General features: G+C 39.0%; 1 long non-coding RNA gene across 1 annotated transcript in view; it reads left to right on the forward strand.

Annotated features, from left to right (window-relative positions):
- LOC121390287 overlaps positions 1-12,585 on the forward strand; it is a 14,643-nt gene extending 2,058 nt beyond the window's left edge. The window contains exons 2-3 of the long non-coding RNA XR_005960189.1: positions 5,802-5,990; positions 11,389-12,585. This is a non-coding gene — a long non-coding RNA (uncharacterized LOC121390287). The remainder of the gene's footprint in view (positions 1-5,801; positions 5,991-11,388) is intronic.
- Positions 12,586-13,489: the final 904 nt, after the last annotated feature.

A 13,489-nucleotide genomic window follows, 5' to 3' on the forward strand; every position in this document is an offset into this window, starting at 1 on the left:
TCAGTTAATGTTATCTTTTGCTTGTTGGCTAATTCCAAAACCGGTTTTTCTTCTCTTTTTTTTTTTCCTTTTTTTTTTTCGGGGGGGGGGGGGGGGGGGGTTGTTTTTTTTTGTATGCCGGTGTTAAAGTAAAATAGAAAGTTGGTTTTGTTTAACGTCACCACTGGAGCACATTTATTTACTAATCATCGGCTATTGGATGTCAAACATAAGGTAATTTCGACATATAGTTTTTGTGAGGAAACCAGCTACATTTTTTTTCTTTAGTAGCAAGGAATCTTTTATATCCACCATTCCCACAGACAGGATAGCACATACCAAGACATTTGATATACCAGTCGTGGTGCACTGTCTGGAATGAGAAATATGCCAATGGTTCCACCGACGGGGATCGATCCTAAACTAACCGCTCATCAGGCGAGCGCGTTTACCGCTGGGCTGCATCCCACCTCCCGCGGAAGAGTGACGAGGTGTGGTAGCAATGCCGTGGGGATTGTCATGGCGTTTATGAATTATCCGCGGCATTTATTCTGCTGTGGAAATTTCAATTTTGTATGCCACTTTTCTTAGTTATTTCTTTTTTGTAATATTGAAAAATTAACTTTCTCTCATATTTTAACCGCAAAACTAACGTGGAATGTGCCGTGGAGACTTTTCTTCGCGACATATATAGATATAGATAGTTGTTTTCCGTGACCATTTTCCTGATTGACAGGGTTGTACTACAGATTCATACCCCTCTCAGTTTCGAAAACACTGCAATTGTGTACCACAAAATCGATTTATTTTATGGGCATGTTTTTTGCTTTCCGCGCCCGCACCGTGACAAAACCGTCGCGCATCGAAAACGGTAAACCAATATATTTACTCGTTTGCAGATACGATTTGAAAATGTTATGTTGAAAGAAAGAAAAAGTAAAACAAAGAAATAGTTCATTTAACCCTGCACACTCAACACCTTTCATCTACGGTTATATGGCGCGCCAGACGCATCGTTAAGGTTGTACTATATCAAATAAAATTCCATACGCGACAATGTTAACGTATGTGGTTAAAAACACTATAATATGCAATATGTGAGCCAAACTATGACGTGTAAATACCACTACTACAGGGCATCCCTCAAATGATTAATTCAAGAAAGTGGAAACCATCATGTCAAATTTTCGATATAACCGGATGTTTTTTACAAAACCCGTACTGTGTAACAAAATTGTAGTACTTAGTTTTACAGGTACACCCTCCCCCCCCCCCCCCCCCCCCCCCCCCCCCCTACATGTTTCTAGCATAAGGCTACTTGATCCGGATTAAGATCCGCAGGGCCTGTAGCACAAATACCAGCGAGGCCTCCTTCTCAGGATATATATTTTGCAACCTCTTCGGGGAGAGAAAAATAAATGTACACATCACCGCGGGGCCCCCTTAAGCGCGGGAACCGTAGCAGGATAAACAGGCTCTGGGTACTAGATGAAATAAAAATTTCATGAATTTATTGCCTAGATGAAACTTCTTTTTCTCTCTTTTAAAAAAAATAACAAACACATATGTTACCAATGACAGTACTTGTGGTATTAATAGCCCTATCAAACGTCGGTGCACCTCGAACTTTGACCCAGCCAGATGTTATTTGGTTTAGTACCAAGTCTTTTCGATTAGTAGCAAGGGATCTTTTTATATGCACCATACCACCGAATGGACTGTGCATACCACGGTCTTTGTTACACCAGTTGCAGTGCACTGGCTAGAAAAAGAAATAGCCCAATGGGCCCACCGACGGGGATCGATCCTAGACCGCTAGCGCATCAAGCGAGCGCTTTGATCTTACTACACAGTTCACTTATACTATAGATCCTAATTGTGACATATATGTTGTGCTTCACATATTCACTTCTAGTAATTGGGGAAGAATTAAGCCAATTTGTATTTTTCAATGGTAGACCTTTTGGCTGTATTTTCCCCTTGTTATTTTGTAATATTGTACATTGACTTTATGGGACATGGATGTATAGCGGAAGAGGCAACCGGTGTCAGAAGGTTCTTAAACTACCTGTTCGGACCAGTATTGTAGACAGATGCGGTCATATAGCAAAAATAAAGAGAGACGGAAATGTCCTTAATTATGGAGTAAAAATAAATACTTATATAAAGTATGTTCGCAATGGTGTATGCTGTTAGCGCCAACGAGAACCCGTTCTATTGGCAATCTCCATTTGAAGTTGGCCAATTTAACATGGATTTCAATGGCAGATAACATCTGTGTAATGATACCTTTACCACATGACTACGCCCCATCACAGCGGATGGCCTAATGCGCGGACTAAATGTTCCCTTTGATGTACACATTTGGTGTACTTTGGCTAATTTTCATAATTAAAGAAGGAAGTCACTACGACATGAAATGCTCAGTATCATTACCTTTACGTGTGAGTATTTTCTAAAACGTCAATCTAGGTATGGTGTAGAGGGTGGATGTAAGACAAAATGCCAACGGTCAAAATTATAACGGTTTACATTCCAGTGGTTAAAATGTCAATGGTCAAAATGTCAGTGGTTAAAATGTCAGGGGAAAAAATGTCAACAGTTAACAATTACAGAATGAAAGGAGATATAAATCTCAAAATAAGTGCAGAATGTGGGTTAATGTTACCACTCAAAGAGCATGAAAAATCGCACCGATTGTTTTGATCGCAAAGCACGTGACGTGGCGTTGCACGTGCGAAGGGTGTCATTTGAAATTGACCACTTAGTTTCTGTGTACGTTATGTGCACACTGTGGCAATATTCGTTCATGTTTGTTACTGGAACACTAAATCATATCCTTGCTGTCACATTCTTTGTAATATTGTGTAACTTTTCAACAATGTGACGTCTCCAACGTCAGGAACGTGTCAGGGCTGGAGGCATGCTCCAAGTTGGCACCACCCAGCGAATTGTGGCCCGTAGACTTAATGTGTCACAATTAGTCATTAGCCGATTGTGGGCCCGATATCGACAAACCAGAAATGTGGATCACCGTCCCTGTTCAGGGCAGCCAAGGGCCACGAATCCGGTTCAGGACCGCTTCATTATGACTTACAGATTGAGGAATCGATGTCAATCAGCCAATCAAATCACAAGTGAACTCCGTGTTAAAACTGGCGTTACAGTGTCTGGTCAGACTATTCGTAACAAACTGCATAAACGTAACATCCACGCATGTCGACCCTACGTTACCTGACATTTGACTGCGAGACACATTGCTGCCAGACGTCGATGGTGTACACACCGTATACATTGGGCTAACAGGCGTTGGGCTCGGGTAATGTTTTCAGACGAATCCAGATTCACACTAGACTTCCATGATCGACGACAGCGTGTCTAGCGACGTCCCAATAAACGCTACGTCAACGTCAACGTTCGTCGTCCTAACCAAATTGGAGGAGAGTCCGTTACAGTGTGGGTGGCATCACCATGACTACCAGAACCCAGCTGCATATTGTTCATGGGAGGGTCACTGGGAAGTACTACCGTGACAACATCCTTGCACCGATCGTTGTGCCCTTCGCACGTCAGGCTGGACGCCATTTTGTTTTCAGGACGACAACGCCCGTGCTCACCGAAGTCTACTGGTCACTGCGTATCTGCATCAACAGAACATCACCACACTACCATGGCCAGCCCTAAGCCCAGACCTTTCACCCATTGAAGACACGTGGGACATCATCGGACGACGTCTCCGAGAACGTCAACGTCAGCCAACCAACTAGGCGTCGCTCTTGAAGAGGAATGGGACAAGATCCCCAAAATGTTATTGGACGTTTAATCAGAAGCATGCCACGTTGGAGTCGGACCGTTACCCTTACTAGTGCAAATATTGAAAACGTCAAATTGGTTAGCGTCATCCCCGTTGCCTATCTGTGTCTCCTCCGGACCTACATCATTATCCTGGCTATAATCTTTAATGCCAATCCTTTGTCACATGAACGATTGTGTTTTACCTTTAATTAATATTACAATAAAATTAATATATCTCCGTTATATACCGAGTCAAATTAAAAACTTCACAACCGTTTCATTTTGGCTAATCAGCAAATATGACAGAAGAACGTGTTAAATAAGGTATTTTGTATTGTATGACGTCCAAAGAAAGAATAGGAATAAATGATGAGTGAAAAATCTGTTCGATGCGCCCACAGCAAAATGGTAATTCACAAGCAGGGTCATCTGATGACTTTAGTGTCTTTAAGCTAATCCAACTACTAACTATTGAAATTATTAAAGAGCTCAATAACATTGTGAAATATTTAATTCGGGCAAATAATTTAAGAAACAATTTGATTTAATCTAGTTTTATTTACCATATTATGTGAAAATTACTCCCCACCATTATACTGTACATGTTATATTATAAACATTGTATGCTTTGTGTATACTGATGAGTTGGCAATAAAGAAACTTATAAACTTGAGAAAAAAACCCGTTATGATCACAAACCATTTTATTCATATTTCATTGGTGAGTTGTTATTTTATTTGTATTTATTTTTATTAAATTTTATTTAGTTTTGTCACTTTTGTCACAGTAGTACAAATTGGAATATACAAGAATACAGCAATATCCGTTGCCTCAGTAAACAAACCTGTAAACCGGATGCCCCTTTAACCGTTAGTTTTACGTGGTAAATTGGGTGTCCGGTTTAGAGGGTTTCGTTGAATATGATATTAATTAACGCAAAACGTCTTTTAGCTTGAAATCACAAAATCGCGAAAGTTCAGTGTTCTTCAGTATATTTCACAGCACCACTTAAAAGGAAGGAAATGGTTTATTTAACGACGCACTCATCACATTTTATTTACGGTTATATGGCGTCGGACATATGGTTAAGGACCACAAAGATATTGAGGGAGGAAACCCGCTGTCGCCACTGCATGGGCTACTCTTTTCTATTAGCAGCAAGGGGTCTTTTATATGCACTATCATATAGACAGGATAGCACATACCACGGCATTTGATATACCAGTCGTGCACCACTTAACACAAGGCATTTAATTTGTTTTTTCTCATAGCGTTTCTTTTCTCCTTTAGTGTCTATGTTGTCATGTGCGAATATTCATTATCTTTTACAAAAGTAAATATAGGCCTAATAAAATGTGAAAAGCTATACATTTTTAAAGTGATTCAACCTAAGAGTTATCCGTCTCGTAATGTGAGGTTATACGTTTTGATTAACCACATTTAAAAAGCAATTACAAAGTAGGAGATTGATGCTCGAAGAATAATTAATATTTAAATGGGTCGATTTATCGTATGTGAAGACAGGAAATCGCGTGACGTCACTTTTTTTAAAAAAGAAACGCGAAAGAAGCTTAGTTTTCATTAATTGATTGTAAATTTTTCAATTTGAATCTATATGTTTTTGTGTCTATTGCAATTACACCACTAGAGCACATTGATTTATTAAAGTCTATTGGATGTCGAACATTTGGTAATTTTAACATATAGTCTTAGAGAGGAAACCCGCTATATTTTTACATTGGTAGTAAGGGATATTGTATATGCACCATCCCGCAGACGGAATAGCACATGCCACGGCCTTTGATATACCAGTCGTGGTGCACTGGCTAGAACGAGAAATAGTGCAAATACCAATCTCTTGTGAACGGTTCTGGCCCATTTTGACAGTTTATATACCGAAATAATTGTATCATCATCATATATATATTAAACATTTAGGTTGTTTTATTGTATATGATTGTGTATGTATATCAGTGAAATACCATGGTGTCATTTTACTGGAGAGAACCTGTTTAACTGTGTTACAGGGGAGAAGGAAGGTTTAATAGCAGACTTTTTGAATCAACACATGGGATTTGCCTCCTCCGACGGGGGCGCTGACTCCGCCCTGAGAGCGATAGCTGAGGTAGTGAAGGCTTGGGAAGCCAGCAGGGAAGGAGTGCCCAACGTACACGCCCGCCCTTTAAGGGGGTGAGCCTTCAACCCTTTAACATTAGGTAAGTAGTATATATCAAATTTAAATTAAGTTAAGTTTAAGACTGCTGCTTCGCGGTATTATTCTATTAATAGACAGGGCAGTACATACCACGGCATTTGATCTACCAGTTACATTTTGTTTTTTTAATCTGATCTACCTGTCTAATTTTCTTTTCGGAACGTTTTGTGAAACACACAATGTTTGGCCTATTACAATCTAGGCAACTAATTTATAGCAACTTACTAAAAACTGGTATTCTAGTAAATGACCGACCTCGGTGGCGTCGTGGTAGGCCATCGGTCTACAGGCTGGTAGGTACTGGGTTCGGATCCCAGTCGAGGCATGGGATTTTTAATCCAGATACCGACTCCAAACCCTGAGTGAGTGCTCCGCAAGGCTCAATGGGTAGGTGTAGGTACATCCAGTCCCAGGTTTTAAAAGTGAATGTGTCAAAGTCACGATGAAATTTTGAATTGTCATATTTTACACCATAATTCTGCCAATAAGGAAAGGAAATGTTTTATTTAATGACGCACTCAACACATGTAATTTACGGTTATATGGCGTCGGACATAAAGTTAAGGATCACACAGATATATAGAGAGGAAACCCACTGTCGCCACTTCATGGGCTACTCTTTTCGATTAGCCGCATGGGATCTTTTATATGCACCATCCCACAGACACATGCAACGGCCTTTGATATACTAGTCGTGATGCACTGGCTGGAGCGAGAAATGACGGGGATCGATCCCAAACCGACCGCGCATCAAGCGAACACTTTACCACTGGGCTACGTCTCGCCAATGCTAATAAAGTACTTATTTAAAACAAAATACGCAAAAATTACATTTAATGTGTACCAGCTATTGTACTTGTCATACTAAGTTATCGTACAATTCATAAATGATAATAAACGGGCATTAGATGTGATCTAAACACACCAATGGTGTCCCATCCACGATCACGTGGGTGAGGCGGGACCTTGCCCTATGGTAAAGTGCTAGTCTGATGTGCTGTCGAACTGAGTTCGATCCCCAACAGTGGACCCATTGAGTTATACTTCGTCCCAGACAGTGCTGGAAAAATAAAAATCATCATGCTTTGGTTTAAGAAACCAGTGACCTTTTTGATACTAAAATTTTATGTGGCATCATCACGATTTGGAAAACATACAATTTACGCCTTTCTGTTTTCATTGTTAAATTTTGTAATAATGCGTTGTTTGAATACAATTAACTTTGAATAAAAGTTCGATACCCAGAACAGCATGTAAAATGGTTTACACGTCTCTAAATGCATACAGGTTATTACCAGAGTGTTTTTCTGTATCGTCAATATCATATTAGGAATAAATATTGTATAGTACATTATTTTTATTCCTAACATATGATATTAACGATACCGAAACACATGAGGGTAATAATGTCTTTATCATATAATATCAAGCTTAATACAAACTGTTTTTGTAAACTGTACACGCAACTTAATTCCAGTCCGCCATTACTAGATATTGAAATAACGTAAGAAGTGAACATAAATTTAGTAATAACTCGCAACTAGTTTATAATCCTTTATATACATGTAAATCTCTACAGTCTGTATATCAGAGAATAGAGGGGTATTTGGCAATGTACTGTTCCCAGTTTCTATGGTCAAACAAAATAAATTCCTGGTCTCTGGTCAGCGCGCGCGTCGATTTTGACTCTCGCGCGTCAACATTGTTTGGTTTGTTTTGTTGTTTTTTTGTTTTTTTTAATTTCCCGCGGTATGACGTCGATTTTTGCCGGGCTTTTCTTGCAATGACATACAACCGCTTTTGGAGCCAAAATGGTCTATATACTGGCTTGGACCATTAGCTCTCTTTAATTTCTCTCTAAAACAGGTCCTGATGTTTTGAACGAGTAGCATGGCTTGTTTTTTTTTAAATATTTACGGCCAAAGTCGAAGTAACAAAAATTGTCTTGGTTATATGAAAAATAGTTAGGGTACCAAGGCAAGGGAGGGGGCACCAAGGCAGATAAGGAGGACGTAAAAAAACCTAAATATACCCACATTTTCTGTGAAATCCATGGACAAAAAAAAAAAAAAAAAAAAAAAAAAAAAAAAATGTCGCATCGCTGTATCAATCTGGCAATGCACATTTCTCACATTCTATTCATTGTGTTTATTTTTCGATTGGCACCATACTAGCCAGACCCAGACCCAGGCCCAATTTCAGAGGTCAGGTCAGGTCAGGTCATAGGGCTTAACGTGCACATTCAGAGCAAGCTGTTGTAGCGCACGCCTGTCCTGGGCACAGGTGTTGACTTACGCCGGCTCCTTCGTCTAGGAAAGGGGTTGGGGTGGAAGAGGGGGAACCGCCCGCCCCTGGCAAATGCATGGGAGCACAAGTAGCCCAAACATGGTCGGTAGAGGGCGGGGTTCCAGCTTCAGGGTGTTTCTGGGCATTATGGTCACAGACCACAATTAACTTCGCTATATGTTTCTATATAACCTTAGTGGCTATAACATTTTTTTATTAATATCAGCAGGCCCGTCGATTTTTGTATGTACCTTTGCCTGCCTGAGGGACACATACCCTGAAAAAGACAACCCCTGTTGTCCAGCTCTTTCTCCCAGGATATTGGTTTAAACAAACACACCCTCTAAACCTGGCCGGAGTACACCCATTTTACACAAAAAGCACTACTTTTGCATGGGCCGGAATTACCACAAACAAGTTTTCAATGTCAACAAGTTACACATGTTTACAAACTACATGCTCTCCCCTGTCAACTTCAGTTAAATAGTTGCCACTTCATAGCTGTTTGCCATGAAATAGTCACAGTCAAACAGCAGACTACTTGCGCGGACACATTTCCGGATTGGAAGATAACTGTAACCTGAGGCCTTATATGGATACAAATCGTACCTACAAAAATATATATCTTGAGGTTTAGTGTCCCATACGTCACCCACGCCTGGAAAATGTTGTCTTTACCATTTCAAAATAATGGTCATTCAACCCGAACTTCTTACAATGCCTGAACTCGATAGACAATGTGTTGTTCGTGTTGAAGTGACGTTAAACACCCATTCATTTATTCCAATTCCGGAATAAAATTAATTCCAAAGTTTGCGGGTCCTGAACCTTTTCTGCAATGTTTACTCGCTAGTTTTCTTTAGCGCTAAGTGGCTTATACCCGGATCAGTGTAAATTGAGGTGGCATCCGGAACTACACTAACAAAATGCGGTATTAATCCGCTTATAATTAGATTAACGTCCACGTTCTTAGTAATTACAATGTCAGCGTCCGCTACTTTCGATGTAAGCTCTTTTTTCATTGGTTTACACGCCCGTACAACGAAGTATTTATATTTTCATTGGTTTTCACGCCCGTACAAAAAATATTTTTTTTTTTTTTATTAGATATACATTATTTAGTATGGAAAGTAGTATTCCGAATAACGTTCAAGTTTATTGTAATTGTTGCCTAACATCTAACAATTATCATTGGTTATAACGTGTCTCCACACCCATAAAATAAAGTATTTATATTTTTATTATGTATTCATTATTTAGCGTAGAACGTAGTATTCAACATGGCGTCCACATATACTGTAAAGGTTGCCTAGCACCAAAGCAATTATCATTGGTTATAATGTGTCTCCACGCCCATACAGCAGTCTTGTTATTTTGTTTAAACATCCAATATTTCGAGTGGAAAGTAGTATTAAAAATGGCGTTCACATGTACTCTAATGATTAACACACACCTAAGCAAAATGGTGTTCACATTTACTCTAATGGTTAACACACACCTAAGCAAAATGGCGTTCACATTTACTCTAATGGTTGTCGCACACCTAAGCAATTTGTATTGATTGTAATCAAAGGCGTATGGCCTCTTAGGAGGCGGCTTATGTTTTCCAGAATTAAACGATAAATGCTCAAATTTGGATAACAACGTCTATTCATATCTGTATTATGCTAGGGTCAGACTGCCAACTGCCAGTAAAAAGTTGGCAAACTCGACGGTCGCTTTGTAATTTCCCCAACTCAGGACTTACGACGGGTGCGCTCACATCAACAACTAATGGGTTATATGGCGAGAATCGAGTTGTAAGAGAGCTCAGACTAGCAAATGGACAATCGTATAAGTCGTGATAGCAGAAATGTGGCCAACTTTCTGCTAGCAGTTGGTAGTCTGTGCTTGGCGTTACTACTTAACAGTTAATGCAGTGTTCCCTACGAATCACTGAGTATTGTTACATGGGAGGAAGGAAAAGTTTTATTTAACGACGCACTCAACACATTTTATTTACGGTTATATAGCGTCAGACATATGGTTAAGGATCACACAGATATTGAGAGAGGAAACCCGCTGTCGCCACTTCATGGGCTAGTCTTTTCGATTAGCAGCAAGGGACATGCACCATCCCACAGACAGGATAGCACATAGCACGGCCTTTGATATATCAGTCGTGGTGCACTGGCTGGAACGAGAAATAGCGCGATGGGCCTACTGACGGGGATCGATCTCAAACCGACCGCGCATCATATTGTTACATGGATTACTAATATTGTGATTAGAATGATGAAAAATACATGGTGAAAAGTCTTCAGACCAGCTTATTTGCATCAACGTCTCCACTGATCTCAAAAGCAAATATTTGTTCCAGCACTCGTACGCGAGGTTTTGTCTTGTTTTCGTTGGGGCTTTTTTCCCTTCTTCATCATCATCATTATTATTATTATTATTATTACTATTATTATTATTATTATTATTATTATTATTATTATTATTATTTTCCACATGATTCAACATAACCGAGTTAATAATAATCATGCGAAGCACACGTGTAATAACAAGTGTAATGACGTGATTTTGGGAAGCGATGTCATAACATGACGTTATTTTCCCCAGTCCTAGCTAAGACTTTACATGTAAAATGTTACGTCATTTTGTCGTGAGATGGCCCTTGTTATTCATAAAAAAACTAAACAATAATGATATGGATAACAAAGAAATTGTTACACTCGCGTATGTGTGGTACTGATTTTACGAAACTCATGTCAGGATTCATGCATTACCCTCACTCTCTCTCTCGGGCAAGTCAAAAATCCTGACATTCGTTTTGTAAAATCAGTACGACACACAAGCTCGTATAATAATAATCTCTATTTATTATTATTATTATTATTATTATTATTATTATTTGGTAACCAGACGGACTGATGAACTCGTATTAAAACAAAATGTAAGAATATTCCACCACAAAACGTTTCAGCGTCAGTCTTTTAATATAAGTACTAACACATTGGACATACAAATATCATGCAAGTTTCTTTGTTTCTTCTGTTTTGAAAACTAAAAGGTATTGAGATCGCTTTTACACAACGTTTGTTTCATCGATTGTTTTGTTTCCATTGCAGACCGTCTGATAAAAAGAGGGTACGACGACACCAAATTCATCTAAAAACAACACCATGACCGTTTGTTTTACAGCTTCTGACGTTCCGTTTTGTTTACATCCAAATAAGGAAACATCTTCACAGGACATTGAACGTGATACTCCTTCCGTTCAAGATGGCTTCGCTCAAACAGAACGGACACTGTCATCTATACAACTTGTATTACTAGTAAAATGTCTCTCACTCTTAACTTTACCTTACAAACGTTTCTGATACACAATGTGCATTATTGACCAAGGGTATTTGATATACAAAGCTATGTTACTGACAAAACATCTTTGATGCACTCTCTTTGTTTAGTTTAGATCAATGAGTCAACACTGTCAACCAAACCTTCCGATATAGCATTGTCTTTTCCTGACAAAAGATCCCCTTACAACACAACTGCACTTCTAATGTAAAACTGCTCAATGTGCATTACTGACAAAGGGTATTTGAAACACAAAACTGTATTACTGACAAAACATTTCTGATGAACTTTCTTTATTTTTTTCTGACCTAGTCTACAATATGGATTAAACCTTGCGATATAGACATACAACATTGTATTTTCCTGACAAACGATTCTTATAAACAAAACTGCACTTCTGATTCAAAACTGAATTCTTCACCAAGTACTAGTATATGGTAAAACTACATGCTTGACAAAACAAATTCTGATATTTTTTGCTTCTGTGACACAACAAATGACTCCTGAGAAAACAGTTCTGTGACAGAACTCTACAAAATCCCTGACATATCCTTTCCTATTCCAAAGAAACGTTCTATGCACTGTACCATGAAGGTTACAAAATCTTGAATCAGCAAATATATAATTCAGGGTACTGGTCAAAACAACATTTAATTCCATATACTGAGGTGTGTTCGTGTTTCACAGATATATCAATAGGAATTTATAAAAATTTCATTACTAGACTGTGAGATGTAAGAAATGTATTAGAATTGTGAACATCACGTGTTGTTTAACTGTTAATTTAACATGGCGGCCGCCGAACTCTCTCTTCTCTCTTTCTGTTTTTAGTTTCTCTCACTTTTCTTTTTTTCTGTTTTTTACAAGGGGAACGATTTTGTTGATGTACATAGTGATTACACGTCATGTATTGAGGCAAAAAGGACGAATCTTAACACAAACTCGAAATAAATTGTTATAAAATTGAACACTTGAAAACTGTTTGTTTTGTTTTTGCATGTTTTGCTTATTTTGCATAATCTGTGCCACATGATGTATAGTGACAAAGCTATAATTGAAGAGCAAATCTGTTATCTTTGTAAGAGGAGGGGTGATATGGTCTGCTAATGATTGGCTGGAATGTCATTATCAATCATCGGTTATAAATGTTTGCATCAATCGATCAAGCGTGGTGCAGGGGTGTAACATTCTCTTTGAGAATGGCCAATACAGCACAATCTGAAATGTTTAGTAACAATCAGTATCTATCTGTGATATACCGGCCTCGGTGGCGTCGTGATTAGGCCATCGGTCTACAGGCTGGTAGGTAATGAGTTCGGATCCCAGTCGAGGTATGGAATTTTTAATCCAGATACCGACTCCAAACCCTGAGTGAGTGCTCCGCAAGGCTCAATGGGTAGGTGTAAACCACTTGCACCAACCAGTGATCCATAAATGGTTCAACAAAGGCCATGGTTTGTGCTACATGTTTTATTTAACGACGCACTCAACACATTTTATTTACGGTTATATGGCGTCAGACATATGGTTCAGGACGACACAGATATTTTGAGAGGAAACCCGCTGTCGCCACTTCATTGGCTACTCTTTTCGATTAGCAGCAAGGGATATTTTATATGCACCATCCCACATACAGGATAGTACATACCACGGCCTTTGTTACACCAGTTGTGGAGCACTGGCTGGAACGAGAAATAGCCCAATGGGTCCACTGGGCTACGTCACGCCCCGACGAACATAAGAAGAATTTGAATTATAATGATAATTCACACGTTGTCGTGTTCACGAGGATAAACCCCCAAAAATAGGAATTTTACTCTTTAAAGAAAGAAAGAAAGAAAGAAGTGTTTTATTTAACGACGCACTCAACAC

The sequence above is a fragment of the Gigantopelta aegis genome, chromosome 15, assembly GCF_016097555.1.
Source record: "Gigantopelta aegis isolate Gae_Host chromosome 15, Gae_host_genome, whole genome shotgun sequence".
Classification (NCBI taxonomy): Eukaryota; Metazoa; Mollusca; class Gastropoda; order Neomphalida; family Peltospiridae; genus Gigantopelta; species Gigantopelta aegis.